This window comes from Panthera uncia, chromosome D2 (genome assembly GCF_023721935.1).
Source record: "Panthera uncia isolate 11264 chromosome D2, Puncia_PCG_1.0, whole genome shotgun sequence".
Lineage (NCBI taxonomy): Eukaryota > Metazoa > Chordata > Mammalia > Carnivora > Felidae > Panthera > Panthera uncia.
In genome coordinates this window covers 82,501,213-82,518,177 of record NC_064818.1, presented here as the reverse complement: position 1 = coordinate 82,518,177, position 16,965 = coordinate 82,501,213, and the positions used below count along the sequence as shown (strand labels likewise).

At 56.7% G+C, this 16,965-nt stretch overlaps 1 long non-coding RNA gene across 1 annotated transcript; it reads left to right on the top strand.

Annotated features, from left to right (window-relative positions):
• The first annotated feature begins 2,120 nt into the window (after positions 1-2,120).
• Positions 2,121-3,386, top strand: LOC125933049 (uncharacterized). Its single transcript, XR_007460859.1, has 2 exons — positions 2,121-2,509; positions 3,166-3,386. It is a non-coding gene; the product is annotated as an uncharacterized LOC125933049 (long non-coding RNA).
• Positions 3,387-16,965: the final 13,579 nt, after the last annotated feature.

Sequence of the window (16,965 nt, the reverse complement as noted above, 5' to 3'; positions counted from 1 at the left end):
GGGGGGGAGACAGGGGAAGGAAGCAGAGGGAGGAGGGTGGGTAGGAGGGAGGGAGAGGAGGGAGAGAAAGGGGGAGGAAGGAGAGAGCAGGGAGGGGGCGGAAGGGCAGGCAGGGCTTTTCAGGGCAGATACATCATAGTGGAGCTTACAGGAGAGAAACGACATTGGCGAGCTATTTCTGTGCAATTCATATAATAAGAGCATTAAAAATAACCACTGGGAATTATTTTGACTTTCAGAAAGTTGTCTTAAAAGGCTATTTCTTCCTCTCGGGAGGGTAAGATCCATTAAAATCCCAGGAAGACAGGAAAGAATGGTCTCTCCCTTCTCAAGGGAAAGAGGGGAGAGGCTGGGAGAAACCAGGAGGTCGGGGTTTTCTCTGGATCATTAATGGCCGGCCCGCCACCAACAAAGTGGGATCATTTGTTAGTTACAGAAGGAAAATGGGCTTTGGGGACTGGGGGACACTGAAGGCCTGGTGGCGAGCGGCTCACCAACAGGGCACACTCAGCACCACTGAACTGCACACTTTAAATAGTGAAGATGGTAAATTCCATGCTGTGTTTCTTTTTCCGTGACAATGTCAGTAAATAGGCTTCGGAAAGCTTTGGGAGCCGGTGGTGGTGCAGCCGAACCTCCCCGCTGCCTCGCTGTCTGCCCTCCCCTCCTCAGACCGGCACCCCCTCCCTGGCAGGGGACCTCTCCTCCTGGCTCACTCCTTCCATATCCCCTCACCCCTTCCCTCCCCTCCACCATCTTCTCCCCGGTGGTGGCGACCCCAGGGACTCCACATGCCCTTCGGCCAGACAGAGTCAGCGTTGCTAGGTAGGCATCAGGCCAACTCCCCAGCTCAGCAGGAAGGCTCTGGAAGCCTGTCCTGGGCGCCCAGCCCTTTGTCAGGCAGACCTGGGTCCCCCTCCCTCTGGCTCCTCTGGACCTGCATGTGCTGAGGCTGCACGGGGCCATTATCCCCCACCCTGTCCTTCCTCCAGGACACCTGGCCTCCCTCCCTCACGAGTTCGAGTGGGAAAAGTGTCTCAGGTCCCACAATCTGGCCAAGGCCGTGCCCTGTCCTGGGCAGCTCCCCAGCCTCCCGACTCCCCCGGTTGTGGACAGCGAACACTCCCCACTGTCCGCCCTCCTCTGACACCTCCACGGTGATGTCCTCCTCCAGCCCCTCACTGCTGCGACCGTGGCCTCCCTCTGTGACAGCTCCTCCCCTGTAGTGTGGGGTCCCCTCCCGCCCCTACGGGGGAGGCCACCGTGGAGCTCCTCGGGGGTGCTGGAGCCCCGCTCAGGCATGTCCTCGTGCCTCCAGGCTCTCCCCATGGACACCACCTCCGGGTGGCCTTCCAGCAACCCTGAGGATGTGTCACAAATTCCCTTTCCTACCCTGATGTGCTACCGCGGAGGCTCAGCCCCACCCCAGCGCATCCTGGAGCCCGAGGCAAGGGCCTTTTTAGGCGTGAGCCCTCCGCAGGCCCAACTTGGGGAGAGGCTGTGACCTGTGTCCAAGAGGGGGGCCTGAGGCCTGGGACAGGAGTCTGTACTGTTTTCAGGCAAGGGGAGCCCCAGCCGGCAGTGGGAGGACGTGGCCCCTTCCGCCACAGAATCAGAGCCTCCCAGACCTTCTGGGACCCCCTCCCGAACCTCAGGTCCTTATCTTCCCCTCCCAAGGCTGAGCTCTGCCTGGCTGAAGCTTCCTGTGCCCCCGCTGTGGGGCTGGGGGCTCTAGCTGCTGCCAAGGGTGCTCTCTGGAACGTCCGCTGTTCCCACCTGTCTGTGCCCCCCACCCCAACGCCGCCACCACCAGAGGTGGGTCCTCACTGCCAGCTCCCAAATCTCACCTCAGTGTCTGCCTCCAGAGGCCACCCCTGGGGGAGCCCACCCTTACTTGGAGACTAGTGTGCAGGAGGGTTATCAGGGACCCTCTGAGCACCTGCACCCCAGGGGCGGACGGAGGGTGAGGCAGGCTGCCTTCGGTCTCCACAAAGGCCTCAGCCCACCCTCCATGCAGCTCTGCCACGGGGATGCCCTCCAGAGGGGCGCCGGGCCTTACGCTCCCCGCCGATACCCCAGGGAAGGGCATGACCTCAGGCCTGCTGAGGGAAACTCTCAGAGACGGCTGGCCTGACGGCAGCTCTCCCACAGCTGGGGGCATAAACCCACTCAAAGAGGAGCTGGCCCGTCATGGCATCTTCTAGGAAGGACGGCCCCAGGACGCATCACCCCACGAGGAGACGCTCCGGAGAACGGACAGAGGGCCTTGATAACTGTGCCGGGCGTGAACGGAGATGAGCCAGCAGAGACGGGACACGTGGCCACCTCCCAGTTACAGTGACCTCACCCCAGGACTTAGAGTAGAAAACTCATTCGATGCTGCTCAGTGTCTGCGTTCAACTTCCAGGAAGGACGCTGACCGTGCCGCCCCCACTCACAGAGGGAGAAGCAATGGCAGAGGGTCACCCCCAAATTCATGGGCAGCCAGCAACCTGGGTGTGTTTGCAACGTGAGTCCCCACCTCCCAGAGCCCACGGCAACTCGCCTACTATCTGCGTCTGGTGACCCAGGTTTACTGAGGGCTCAAGGGGCCTTTGTTAACGCAAAGCTGACCAAGGCCAAAATAATAATAATAATCTTTTTACTTTTTATTTTTTTAAGTTTGAGCGTGAGTGTGAGTGGGGGAGGGGCAGAGAGGGAGGGAGAGAGAGAGGGTCCCAAGCAGGCTCTGTGCCGTCAGCGCAGAGCCTGACGCGGGGCTTGATCTCAGGTGAGATCACGACCTGAGCCGAAATCAGGAGTCGGACGCTTAACCCACTGCGCCCCCCAGGCGCCCGTTTTTCACTTTGAGAATTGTAGTGAAATACACAGAACATAAAAGCGACCACTTGGGGGCACGCAGTTCAGTGGCATTAAATGCCTGTGCCCCGTGGTGCAGCCGTCCCCGCCATCGTCTCCAGAACCTGCTCGTCTTCCCAACGGAAACTCTGCCCCCACTAAACGCTAACTCTCCTCATCCCCTGGAAAGCGCATTCAACTAACTCCCTGTCTGTACTATTTGTGATCCTTCCTGCGAGTGGAATCTCAGGGCACTTGTTCTGTGACGTCCTCCAGGGCTCACCCGGGCCTCAGCCCGTGTCAGCATTCCTTCCTTTTAATGTTCAGTAACAGTCCACTGCATGGAGACAAGGGATCTTTAAGGACAGCAGCCCCAGCCCCCGAGGCTGCCCCGCGGCCAGCAGCATGGATGAGAGAGGCTGCAGGTCACGGCCGTGGTGACCTTCAGGGAGGAGTCTCCTCCTCCTGTCTTGCGAGCCACCCTGTCCTCGAGGCCACTCTGCGAGCAGCTTTCAAACTAATAAAAGCAAATGGAGTTTTTGATTGCACCTAATGAAATTATGGGACTTCCAGTGTTCGCTTGAAGGAAACGTTAATTCTGAAATATGGAGCTCACGCCTGCGTCTCCTCCCAAAGGGAACAGTGTGGCTCAAGGGACGTGGCTTGGCGGGCACTAACGGGCGGGGCGGGAGAGCTGGCACAGGGCCCTCCCAGCTGGCCCTGCCTTTTTTTTTTTTTTTAAGTTTTTTTGTATTTGAGAGAGAGAGAGAGACTGTGAGCAGAGGAGGGGCAGAGAAAGAGAGAGAGAGAGAGCGAGAGCGAGAGCGAGAGAGAGAGAGAGAGAGAGAGAGAATCCCAAGCAGGCTCTGCACTGTCAGTGCAGAGCCCGACGTGGGGTTTGAACTCATGAACCATGAGATCATGACCTGAGCCAAAACCGAGAGTTGGACGCTCAGTTGACGGAGTTCCCCAGGTGCCCCCAGGCTAGCCCTTCTGCCCACTGCCAGGGTCTCCGGACCTCCTCCAGGGGGTGAGCTGCCTGGCTGCAGGAGGCTGCAAAACACACACTCTTCTGGGGCACAAGGGGCCTCTGCGCCCTTCCTGCAGCCAGGAGCAAAGCTGCAGGAAGACAGAGGGCCCAGCTCCACCATCATCCTGGGAACAATGACTCTGGCAGCACAAGGCAGGGGAGGCTGGGTCCCCAGGGAGACAGGAGGCTATGAGAGCCACCAACCCTGGGGACACCCTGCCCCTTTGCACATCACATGCTTCTGGCTCATCACCCTGACACATTTGAAGGGGCCCACATTTCACTGCAGAGGCCCTAGCAGCCCCTCTGGGCTCAGCACACATTTGGCCACCAAAGAGCAAGGCTGGCCTCATTCCGCTGGCACCTGCCCACCACTCCTTGGCTGGTTCCTGCTGCCCAGCAGCCGAGGCCCCTGGCTCCCTCACTCCCTCGCAAGAACCCCCAACCCCCAACCCTCGCCAGTTCTTACCCCCACCCAACAGCACCCTCTGACGGCAGCTCTCGGGGACCTGCCCCCCTCCATCCCGGATCCCAGAATCCCCCACGCGCCATGCTGCTGCTGCCTCTGCCTGGGAACATCCCCACCCTGCCCCAACCCCCCATCCACCTCATTGTCCTTCCCAGCCGGGCACCTCCTTCCCTCCAGCACTCACCTCCCCTTCTGCGCCCCTGACTCACCGCTGGCACAGGGCCACCCTGAGACCGGGCCCCTGGGACGTGGGGCCTCCACCACACTCCTCCTTGCCAGCCCCACTTACAGATGAGCAAACTGAGGCAGGCCACCACCAGGTTAGCACAGGCAAGGACGAACCTGTGCAAGTCCACATTCGCAGACGGGCGTGGGGTGCAGGCAAGTCTCCCAGAGCACACATTCCAGAAACAACACTTCCTGCCTTTTCTCTGAATCACAGGAACATGTTTCATCTGTCACTCCTGGGGCCTCCCTGTGGCATGACGCCCAAACACGGGGGCATGGTGGGGGGCAGGGTCGCAGCCCCGCTGAGGGCATCCCCACCCTACCCCAGGGGAGCCTCATGTCCAGGGTCCAGCGGCACTGGCCATCTGGCATCCCCCTATCACTCAGGGCTGGCCCCTCCTGCAGACCCACCATCACCCGGGGAGACAACCCCCCGCAAGCAGGACCCACCTGGGGAGTACTCATCGTCTCTCCCTTTCCCTGTCTGCCTTCCTCACCCGCCGCCCCATCCCCCAAACCATGCTCCTTCTTCCCCCAGCCATCCACCCTCCTGCAGGCAGGCGGGGAGCCCAGGGAGCCAAGCTAGAAGTAGGCAAGATTCCCCTGGAGGCGGCCTGGAGCACAGACACCTGCTGGAACAGGGGGAGGGAGCCGCCAGGGGAGGGCAGAGGATTAGCATCTCAGATAGGCCAGCCGTACTTTGAAATCTGACTTCCCTCTAGGCGCAAAGCAACTAAATCTGATTAAAGCAAAGTGTCACTGATTTCCACCTTCCAGCCACCCCCTTGTAAATCCTTCCAGACCACGCATGTGACTTTTATACTCATTTCTAAGCAAAGTCTACACTAAAAAGCAGTGCATTTTAAAGCAAGCTTCAAGAATGAAGCCACCGTTGCTCTGGACAAAGCCTCCGGAGCTGGGCAGGGGAGGCCAGGGCCACCCAGTCAGACCACGAGCCAGGACCCCGCCTGGAAGCTGGTCCTGAGGCAGGGGTGCCTCATCATCTGGGCTTCCGGAAATAACGAGTCCAAGTTAGAGGGGGGTTTTAGGAGCAACCAGATTTCTCTATTTCCATTTACGAAGAGTGCCAGGGGGTGTGGCCCTGCCAGGAACAGGTGCCTCCACTCAGTCCCCCGACTGAGTCTATGTCTGTCGTGCACAATGTACTTTAAAATCATGCCCAAAGTGCTCTCTTGATGTTCTGCAGCGCAGACCGCACTGAGAGCCGCAGGACCTTTGCTGGTAAGTCACCTCACCAGCATTGACTGAGGAGGGTTGTTGTTACAATGCAGCCTGCTGCGCCGTGAAACCTCCAGGTGGGATCCCCTTCCCCACCTCCAGCTTGAGGAGAAAACAGGACAAGTTCCTCAGACAGATCCCAGGGCTCTGAGAAAACACTAATTTCTATTGGCCAAACATTTGGTGTCTTTTTCACAATTTCTATTCTGATCTGTATTTGAAATCAATTATTCGCGTGTTTGCACAGGCAGCCAAACATGTTCCCTGAAAAACTGTCACTGAGCGGCTTGCCTCCGTCACCGTGTTGACTCTGGTGCTTGAGAGACATGCATGTCCCTCCATCCCAGGGCCCAGAGGGCTGTGCCAGCAGCTGGTACCTTTGTCACACGCTGCTTCTGCACGGCGTCCATTCAGCACGACAACACACAACAGTTAGGTAGGTCATCGGCGTTTGTGGAGAACCTGGGGGCATCGCTCGCCCTCTCCCTACAGACTAATCTGCGCTGAGGGTCTCAGCCTTGAGCACTAAAAGAAATCAGTCCCCAGTTTTTATCTCCTAATAAAAGAAAGATTCTCTTGGTTCACAGCACTTCGTACCTGGAGAAGAAATGTCCATCGAATCTGAGTCTAGCCGACAGAGAGGATTTGGAGCAGAAAGGGACTGTGGGAAGCTGGGGAACTTCCCTCCTCTCCGGGGCCCATGGGACCCCTACAGCTGGAGGGGGCACCCTGGTCAGGAGGGCACGGCCCATATGCCCCGCAGGCCTCCCTCAGTCTGGAGCCTCCAGGGGGGCGGCTGCAGCCGGTGAGTCACTGACCGTGGCCGTTCCGATGAGTGGGAGGTTGGGTGCCCCGCTGCGACCTGCTGTGCCCACGGGTCTTTCACAGGACCCTGTCATGGAGAACAGCCTCACCGAAGCAGGGACTGAACTAACACGTGCTCCTGGCAACACTCTGCAAGGTCACATGCAAGCATCTCAGGGTCCGTCCTGGACAGCAGACGGGACCACACGCTGCCGGAGCTCCTGCCCTAGCCCCCATCTGGACTCAGGCTCTGGCCTTCCACAAACCATCCGGGTTTTTGACAGGAACACAAACAAGACACGCTGGAGACGGGCTTGTACCTCCCGAACACGTGCGTGTGTGCGCACACACATACAAGCAAGCACACAGGCACTCACTCACAAGCACATGCCAGCCTCTCTTCCCAGACTGACCAGGACACCTGCACCAGCCTCTGCCCCCGCAGCTTAGCTGCACCAGGACAGGAGAGCCCCAGATCTCCCTCCCTGCAACCCGGCCCCTCTCAGTGCCCCTCTGCAGCCCCCGGAAGAGGCAGAGTCTCTCTCTGGCCCTGAACTGGGGCTGGTTGCAGCCGCAGAGCAAAGGACAGGCTTCCAGCTCTCGCCTGGGCCCCAGAGGCACTGCACACGCCCACTCCCTCTCCTGGACACTGCGACACGGTGAGAACAAGCTTAGGCTGGCGGGGCGGTGGGGGGAGGTTGTTGGGTGGAGAGGCCAGCCAGCCCCCAGCCAAGCCCACATATCCCGTGTGTATGAGACCCCCCCCCCCCAAACCCCACATGGTGGCAGACACAGGGAGGCCCGGACAGGACCAGAGGCGAAGAAGGGACAGTGCTGCTACTGTGGCCAAAGTTGGTGCAGAGAGTGAGAATAAACGTCCTATTTACATGAAAACAATTAACGCTGAGCACGCACAGAAAGAAGGGAGTCTTACCAAATCGCCAGGCTGCACAGGGTGGCAGTGGCCTGGATTGTCACCTGACCCTGGAAACCAGAGATCTGCTGTGATAATCAGGTTAACACGCAACTGGTGAAATCTGATCACGGCCGGTGCATCATATTGGTACCAATGTGCTGTTAGCACACTGCATGACGCCCCCTATGGGGAGCCGGGTGACGGTACTGGGATTTCTCTGTGTTGTTTCTTACAGTTGCATGTGAACCTACAATTATCTCAAGTTTTGTCAAGGTCCCACCGGCCAGCACTCGCAGAACAGGCTGCAACAGCCCAAATGGCCTGCAGACCCCAGGCAGCCCCTGCAAGAGCCAAACCCTGCAAGGCAGAGACACAGAGAGAGTCAGAGGGCACATGTACACCTGCTGGGGGTCCTGGGGGTGGCCAGAGGGGACAGACTGAAGACACAAGGATCGGGAGGGCTGCCGGGCTTCCACAGCAGAGAAGAGAGGGGAAAGCAGGCTCCCCCCCCCCACCAGGGTGCCCAGCATCTCCCCCAGGCTCCACACCAAACTCCCTGCTAAACAGCAGGGCCTCGTATGGAAATAAACCAAACTTATAACTTTGATAGGTCATCTGAGTTTGGGAACGAGGCTACTTTGCCAAAATGATTCTTCCCTCTTTAATTAAAATCCTTTATTAACTGCCAAGCTAATACCATCCCCCAAGACAGACAAGATAATGAGCCCACATCCATCAGCCCAGGCTGGATGCAGTCCAAGCAGGCCCCCACAGACACACCTCCCTCTGGCTGGGGGTGTGGCCCAAAATCAGGGATAGGAGTTCCATTTAGGACACAAATGGTGACTCTGTCTGAAGATCCCTGTGGGAAACAGGGGGCCCACAGATGCCCTCCAGCCCAGCACTTTCAAAGTCACATTTTCCTCCACAGCAACAATACTGCAGTCCAGTAAAAGGCAGTGTGCGTGTGCCCCAGGGAGGCCATCTGGGAGGACAGGGCCCTGGTCCAGCCCATCTGAGGCCTGCCCGCAGTCTGTGTCAGCTGAGCAAGAGCCCTGACCTGAATATGGCAGGTTTCGGACGCCACTGGGAGCTGGGCCTGTGCCCCAGGAGCCCTGGACGTGACCCTAGAAGGGAGCTAGGGCAGAGAGAAGGGGCAGAGAACAGCCAGAGCGGCCACCCATCCAGGCTTAGCCCTCCCCATCATGGGGTGCCATGGGGACACTGACAGTCCACCTGCTTGGTTCAGGCCCTCAACGATGACCCTGACCCTATTTTTTTTTTTCACTTCGCTTGAAATACTCCAAACACAGACAACAATAGGGACCCATATAACAAAAGCTATGTATACACCTCCAGACTTACCCAACCTTAAAGCCCTACTCTGACCTACCTTTTAAGCATAAAATAAATACTTTGTGAGTCCATACTGATAGGACACAGCTGACTGGACAAACAAATGGAAAGAAGAGAAAAATCTCCCAAAACTTCCACGTCAAAGAATTCCTGGTGGTGAAGAGGTCCCTTACACATGGGCTGAGTGTGGGGACTTCCTTCCAAAGACAGTCGGTATGGACAGGGGCAAAAAACAGTATCCGGACAGTGGAGACAAGCGTGACCTCAGCCAGATCAAGGTGAAGGTCAGCAGTGGAAAGTCATGTTGACAATATGGCCCCTCACCACAGGGTGATGAGAAGGGCACTTTACCTTTGCAGACCTCCTGCCCAAACCCACTGCCCCAATTTAATTATGGCAAAAACCTCAGATCCCAAAAGAGTGACATCTTCCAAAGTACCCAAGCACGCCTCTTCCGAGGCCAAGGTTATCAAAAACAAGGGCAGTCTGAGGCACCCGTCACACAGGCGCCTAAGAAAACATGACAACTAAGTGTTCTCTGGGATCCTGAGACAGGAACAAAAGACATCAGGTAGAAACTAAGGGAATCTGAAAAAGTCTGGACTTTAGCTAACAATAGTGTATCCATATCGGCTCGTTAATTATAAGAAATGAAGCATACTAAGGTAAGATGCTCATAATTGGGGACACGGGGTGGGGGGTATATGGGCACCCTCAGGACCACGGACTTAATGTTTCTGTAATCTAAAACTAGTCTAGAAAATAAACACTAATTAAAAAACTCTAAACTCACGTGGTTCCCACTGTCTGGCAGGCCCCCCCCCCCCACCCGCCGACCGTCTCCCCTCTTCAACGGGACACTGAGGGTTTACTGTGGCCCAAATAACAAGAAGTCCCACGCGCGGAGCTGACCACACAGCCCGGAGGCCGCCGGGCACTGAGCCCCGGCACTGCGCGGCCACCTCTGCGCGCGCGGCAGGAGCGCGGGGGCCGGGCCCTCCCCGGGGAGCCGTCTGCTGGAGGCCGCCCCCCGCCGCGGCCAGGTCCGGAGGCGCCAGCTCTCGGCGAGGACCGCTCACCGCGCCAGCCCTGCGGGGTCCCCTGCGGCCCGCACCCGAGGCCTCCCGGGGCCCGGCTGCAGGGGGCGGCCGTGGCGACGGCACCGTGAACACCCCGGGACGGAAGACGAGGCCCCAACGCTTGGAACTCGCGGACCGGACGACGTGAGTCACTCGGGTGACCTCCGCGCAGGTGCTCGCGGCGCGCTCCCGGGAAGCAAGAGAGGCACGGGACCGCCGTCCCGCAGGTGCGCCGTCGCCACTGAGCGCACGCGCACACGGCGCGGCGCGCTCACTGCACCGAGCGCACGCGCTCCGGGCTCCGCAGGCCCGATCCTGAGCGCTCCTCGGTCCTCGCGCGCCCCCTGGCGCCCGGCAGCCTCCCTGCAGGCGACGCGGGTCGATCCGAAACGCGGTGCGCAGCGCTCCCGCGTGGACATGCGCCGCCTCCGCCCGCCCGAGATCCCCGGCCGGCGTGGAGGCCCCTCGGGGGGGCCGACCTGGCGCAACCCCCTACGATCCGGCAGCGGCCAGAGAGTCGAAGCACCGGCCGGGGCCGTTTTGCATTTGCAGGGACTGAGGCTTGAGACGTTCTGGTGTGATTCTTTCCGGACGTGGCAGTTCGCGGCCCGGTCCCTCCGAGGTCACCCCGAGCCTCTACCAGGCCGCGCGGGCTGGAGAGCTTAGCGTCACTGCCCGCAGTCACCCGCCCTGGAGGTGAAGGCCAGAGGGGCTCCCCTGGAGACGCCGCGACCGCGGCATGCAGGGGACAGGGACCCAGACGGGCAGGGCCCGCGACCCGCTCCGACCCTGGCATCTGCCTCCAGGCACGCGCGTCGGCGCGCTTTCCCTCGAGGAGCCCGCGGGCCCGGCGCACACGCGCCCGAGACCCTCAGCCCCTCGGGAAGGGGGCCACCGTCACCCACCCCTCGGGAGGGGGGCGCACCGGCACCGACCCGTCTGGAGGGGGACGCACTGGGACTTACCTCTCAGGAGGCGCTCGCACTGGAACCCTCCCCTCCAGAAGTGGGGCGTGCCCGGAGCCGGCCCTTCAAGAAAGTTGGCGCGCGGGGACCGAGACTCCGCGGAGGGGGGGGGGGGATGGGGGCCGCCGGAGCCTGCGCACTCCCTCCCCGCGCGGACCCGGAGCCTGCGCACAGACCCGGGCGGTCGGGCTGGGGCGCCGCACCTGTGCGCCAGGCCCTGGAGGCGAGGAGGAAAACTGAAGGCGGGAAGTGCGGGGCGGACCCAGAAGAGCCCTCCCGGCAGATTACTCGAAATTCACGTGTACTCCTCCAGGTCATTAGCGGGCTGTATTTGTCAAGATAAGAGGACAGCACACATTGTAACGTTTCGTTCACTTGATTTAGAACTTCGCTGTTGGCACACTGGAGTGGAGGTTAGCTCCCGGAGCGCCGGCCTGCTCCCCAGGCTACCCCAGGGCACCAAGTCGCCCCTCTGGGGCCCCGGGACCCAGACCGAGGCGGGAGGGGGCTTGCCCTGAGCAGAGGGGCTCCCTCCGACCACACGCGCTGGTACAGCCGTGGGCCAGGACTTACCCTCTGCGAGCCCCGCCCCCCACGCCAGCCGGAGCGCAGCACCTGCTGAGGAAGACCCCTCGCTGTGTTGAACCTTGGCCCAACCACTCTCTGGTTAGCGGCTCGGGCATATTTCTGAACCTGTTTCCCCAAGGCAAAGAGGGTGCCGGTGACACACTGTGCTGGGTCCTTAGCAGCTTCTCAATAGTACCCGCCGTGCGACCAGCAGCACCTGGCCTTCCACAGAGGGCGGCTCCTGCGATGATCAGTTTTTCCCTCCTGATGAAGGCAGAGGACGCTGGTCGTTGCCTTGACCTCCTGTACCAGCGCGGCGCATTAGCACCGCTTGTGGCCCAGGGTCCTCCGGCCTCCCGACTCACGGGGGATGGGACGAGCCTGTTCAGGGGCTCCGCGAGCAGTAGGCTGAACCCTGGAACCACATGACCAAGGGCCGTATCCCAGGTCTACTTGGAACTGTGCGACCCGGACCGGTTCAGTTCGTTTAACGTCAGTTTCCCCATCTGTTAAGATGGGGTGGACAATGTAGAATTCAGTGTTTTAATGAATGTAGGGCGGTACCTGACTCCAGGTTAACACCAGGTAAGTGATAGCTGTTGTTTCACTAAATCATTAACACAGGAATTCACACACACAGAGGATTCGGGGGACAGTGCAACCGCATTTGGGGTTAAGTGTACATTTCTCTAGAAAACGGTTTTTTTATTTATATTTGAAAGAGAGAGCATGAATAGGGGAGGGGCAGAGAGAGAGAAAGAAAGAGAGAGAGAGATTCCCGAGCAGGCTCTGTTCCAACAGAGTCCGACTTGGGGCTCGAACTCACCAACCACGAGATCGTGACCTGAGTTTCAATCAGGAGTTGGTTGCTTAAACGACTGAGCCACCCAGGCACCAACTAGTGAACTGTTCTGATCAAGTTCAGAGAGGAGGTTCCTTAGCAGGTAGTGGTTCCACTCACGACCTGGCTCTTTGACAGAATCTCTAGGAAAGAACACCGGGGCCAGGGCTTGACCTCCACCCGTCCCTCCTCAGACCGCACCCTCTGAGGCAGGCCCAGCTTCATGGGCCTTACAGTCAGTCCCACAGGCCTGCCCTCAGAAGGGCCCACACGAGTGTCATGCTCTGGCACTTGGAATTCCTTATCATCTTACCTTTGTGCTAGTGTTCTGGAAGCGTAATGGGATAGGGGAGCACGCACGTGAGGAGACACGTGTAATGCACAGGTCCACGGCTCCAGTCCACACACAGCATTCCTGATGCCCCGTGAGCACCGAATCCCAGCGGCCCCCGATGCCTGGGAAGTCAGTGGGACTCGAGGCCGGCACAGGTGAGCATGTTACACGTATGATCAAGAAGCAGGGAGCACACAGCCGCAAGCAACCATGCTTTCTGTTCAAACCACAACTTGTTTTGTGCACAGGAATTTCGAAGGCAACAGCGGTCTAAGAAACAAATGACTGATGCTTATCCCTTCTGAGTCTGTCACCCCCTGTGCTAGCCAGTCACCTACAGGGAACCTGACAGAAGGAAAGAGAGAGCACCCAGTCCTCCTCACTCACCACGCACTGAAGGTGAACGTTGAGAGAATGTGCACCAATCGAGAAGTGAGCGAGAGGTGAAGTCTGGCGCTGTGCACATTGGCGATGTCCTGGTAACAAAATACGCAGGCAGAAGCAGTGAAAAAACCAAACTAGGGTCAGGTATTCCACATACAAGCCAAATGCTCCTACATTTGCATTTAAAAGCATCACTGCATGACATAAAGAAAAATGGATTTGTGCTAATCATTGTAAACTTTACTTAGAACATTAAATTGCAAATTTTAAAAACCATGACAGGTAGAGAATGTGCAAGAAAGCAGCTTTAGGCCTTAGCACCTGTAAGGGCACTTTTTTCCTGCTTTTTGAACAAGGGGCCCACAATGGCATTTTGCACCGGGCCTTGGGAACTCCATGGCTGGCCCTGGGCTCAGGCCCTACACGCACGTGGCCTGCTCAAAGCACAGCACGGGGGAGCTGAGGTCAAGGGTCCTGCTTCAAATCCTAGCTCCTGGCCCTGGAAACCGGCAGTGACTTAACACACCAGGAGTCCTTCCACAAAGGCTGCTGCGGCCCTAGATGAGCCGGCACATGGTGAGCCCCGATATACGCCCAGCACACAGGTGAGCCTTATCACCCCCCTTCCCGGGTCCCTGACCTTCCCCGAGGCCAGCTGAACTCCCGTCTATCAAATGTGAACGTCTATAGGTAACAGACAAAGCTATATGGGAGAAAAAAGCCAAGACTCTGAAACCAGAGTTGGGAGACCAATTATGAAACCTTGTCTTGCTTGGAACTATACATTTCAGTTTATGAGGCGTCAGGAAGTTATTTCAACTTCTACCCATTCCTAGAACCCAACACTTGAAACACATTAAAAAAAATGAATTTATCTACAAAGAACCAAATTACTTTTATTTAGGAAAAACAAGAACCAACTGTCCATTTTAAGAAAATGGATTTTAATTAAAAACTAAATCAGAAATATTATTTCCTATTTTAATCTGAAGCTTTTAACTTCTCTGACCACAGGACACGTCTGTATGATTCCTTCCAGGGACACAAAGGGATGGCGACCGAAGTCAGGCACTTCGAATGTATTGCAGTTATTCTACTGAGCAATTAAACTTTTCATGACTACAACGTAGTTTTGCTAAAATGAGATTTTCTATTTATAAAAACATGCTATTTGTATTTAAAAATTTTTTAACGTTTATTTATTATTGAGAGACAGAGCATGAGCTGGGGGGTGGGGGGCGGGCGGTGGGCAGAGAGAGGGGGAGACACAGAATCCGAAGCAGGCTTCAGGCTCCAAGCTGTCAGCAGAGCCCGACATGGGGCTCGAACCCACGAAATGCGAGATCATGACCTGAGCCGAAGTTGGACATTCAACTGACTTGACCACCCAGGCGCCCCAAAACATGCTGTTTTTAAAAATCAATCTCAATAAATACAATAAAAAAATCCATCTCAATTTGAAACTAAGATTCTTGTAGACTGAACATGGAAAATCATTGTCTTCGCCCTTCTTGAGCAAGTCAACCACCTGTTAAGATGGACACGGCCTGGGGTTCCTGACGGAGGCCAAGAAAAGCGTGGTTCCGCAAGCCTCAGCTGTCCCACAACGTGACACAAAAACGTCTAGTAAGCTGCCGCATGGGCAAAGCCAACCCTCCATCCTGTTATCTTCACGAGGGACATCGACATTATTACAGCAACTTTCAACACACCTACCTACCGGGCCTCCTGCAGGTCAATCCTTAGACTTGAGACTCACCTGGTGCACCTAGGGGTGGGCAGCTCCAGGGGGAGCGGCCCGTGCCCCTCCCCACACACATAAAGGCACCGTGATCCCCCACCTTCACGGGGGAGCCTGGTGGTGGCAGTGGGCCCCAGCCTTGGGGAGTCACCGAATCCTGAAGGGGACTCCCAGCTCCGAGGCCACAGCTGCACTCTTGAGCAAGTTTTGACTTTACAGAGTTCCTCCCTGCACAGAATTCCCAACTCCTCTCGTTGGCTTTTTGTTTTATTTTTTCTATTTTTGGTTATGAAACAAAATCAGAGCTTAAAAAATGGAGGGGGATCCATTCCTGCAGGCTCCTCTCTCCAGGTGGATGCTAACTCCCTAAGAACCCTTCCCTGGAAAGGAAGTTACCTCCTGCCTGGACACGCAAGTCAGGAGGAGTTACCAGCCCTTCCTCGAGGACGCCTTTCTGCAAGGGCGGCCCTGAGGGTGGGGGTGAACAGGCCAAGTCCCAATGGCAGCCACCCCTCGTGAGCCTCTAGCAGTGCCGGCTGCCCTTGGAGACTTAACCGCCCTCCCCAGCCCCTCAGGGCCCCACGATGAGCTCCATTGTACAGAGAAGCACAAGCACAGGGAGGCAGCCTGACAGGCAGAGCTAGGCGGCGCGCAGAGCAGCTCAGCCCTGCCCCTGCTCCTCCAAAACATCCGGGACTCACTAAAACCCTGCGACAGCACCCAGGTGAGCCCTGCCCCCCACCACGGCTTGGACAGGGCAGCATCCCAATGACGCGGTCACCTAACACTGTGAGCTGAATGGTCTCTCGAGCACTGGGCACAGCCTTCTCTAGGATTTGTGGATCAGAGAGGATTTCAATTTTGACAAAACGCTCCTATGAGGGTAGGCTCATTTTGATTAGAAAGCCGGATCTGGGACTGCCTATGGAGCTCCCAAGATCAGGTGGGCCCAAGAATCGCTTGCCTTGCTCCTAAAACATACCTAATAAAGTTAGGTTAGGAACAACTAAATCACTTGGCATGAACGAGATCCCTGATCTTCCCAATGTCTAGCTGGAAACACCTATAAAACAGAAATATGCGCCACCGCCCCTCCACCATCCCTGGAGCCAATGGCACCCACAACTGACAGAATTTAACAAAGTGACATGTCCCCCAAAAACTGAACACTCACCCTGACTCAAACTATGATGTTCAATCACGGGTGACACCATCAGAGTTTTGCACCACACAAGAGTCACCCACAGGAGGAGGAGGTCATCCTACGATGCATGAGCATCTCACATTACCCGAGCAGCCACCTTGGCCAGATCAGTGGTTCCCAAATTGGCAGGTGGGCATTCGTTAAAATTTACGCATTTTAGTTAAATGTGCATTAGCAAAAAAACTAGCTTATCAAATCTGCGACCACAAAGATAGATATTCTCACTTGGGATAAGGGGAAGTTAAAAGGTGGCTTGCTGACAGGTGGCACTTTGCAGACAGAGCAAAAAATCACAAAAGCAGTACGCAAGGCTTTCAGTGTCGGGACACCGGATATGAGAAAATTAAGCACTCCTCCGTGGTTCACGGCATCCCTGAAGCTTCATAGAGTTTCAGTTAGAATTCCATTTCCATCTGCGTTGTAAAGGTTTCGCTTATGCAAGGATTTCTGTTTTAAAAAGAAAAAAGAAGTTCATGCATCAATGCCCAAAGGAGCCCCATCTAATTACACACACTGGCAAGGAAACCCACTACAACAGGTGTCCTCCTCCAACAGGAGGGCCGTGACCACCTTTAGGATTTTGTGCAGACTTGCCCTTTGTGACATACAACAGACATCAGATCTCTCCTCTACACAGAGAGAGCAAGGAAACAGCCGGGTGCTCGTGTCCCGGTGAAAGGCTAATAACTTCACTAGATCTTCGTGCACTTCCTCTGGTTTCTCATGTAAACTGCTGACCTTTGCACCCTTTCCTTATGATCACCAGACACTTCTGTGGAGCCTCAACCACCCAGACCAACAAGCTGGGAAAATCTAATGAAGAAAACATGTGCCATGGGCACCAAACACAATCTACAAACCCAGGAGGTGAATTCAGCCACCTGTTTGAGGCACGCCCAACAAAGGCCTAACAGAGCAACTATTTTTTAAATACGTGAGAGTCAGGATCAAAACTGTTGAAATTTTCATG